Genomic DNA, 331 nt, shown 5'->3' on the forward strand with positions numbered 1-331 from the left:
CACCGCTCAGCTTGGTGTCGTCAGCAAACTTGCTGAGGGCGCACTCACTCCCGTCATCGATGTCCTTGATAAAGAATTTAGAGAGCACCGGTCCCAAGTCAGACCCTTGAGGGATGCCGCTTGTTACCGGCCTCCAGCTGGACATAGAGCCATTGATCACCACCCTCTATCTGCAGCCTTTCGACCCATTTCTTATCCATCGGGTGGTCCGCCCATCAAATCCACATCCCTCCTTACATGGAGATAAGGATGTGGTGGGGGACCATGTCAAAGGCCTTGCTCAAGTCCAGGCAAATGACATCAATCACCTTCCCCTTGTCCACCAGTGCCA

This window comes from Meleagris gallopavo, chromosome Z, assembly GCF_000146605.3.
Source record: "Meleagris gallopavo isolate NT-WF06-2002-E0010 breed Aviagen turkey brand Nicholas breeding stock chromosome Z, Turkey_5.1, whole genome shotgun sequence".
NCBI classification, from domain to species: Eukaryota; Metazoa; Chordata; class Aves; order Galliformes; family Phasianidae; genus Meleagris; species Meleagris gallopavo.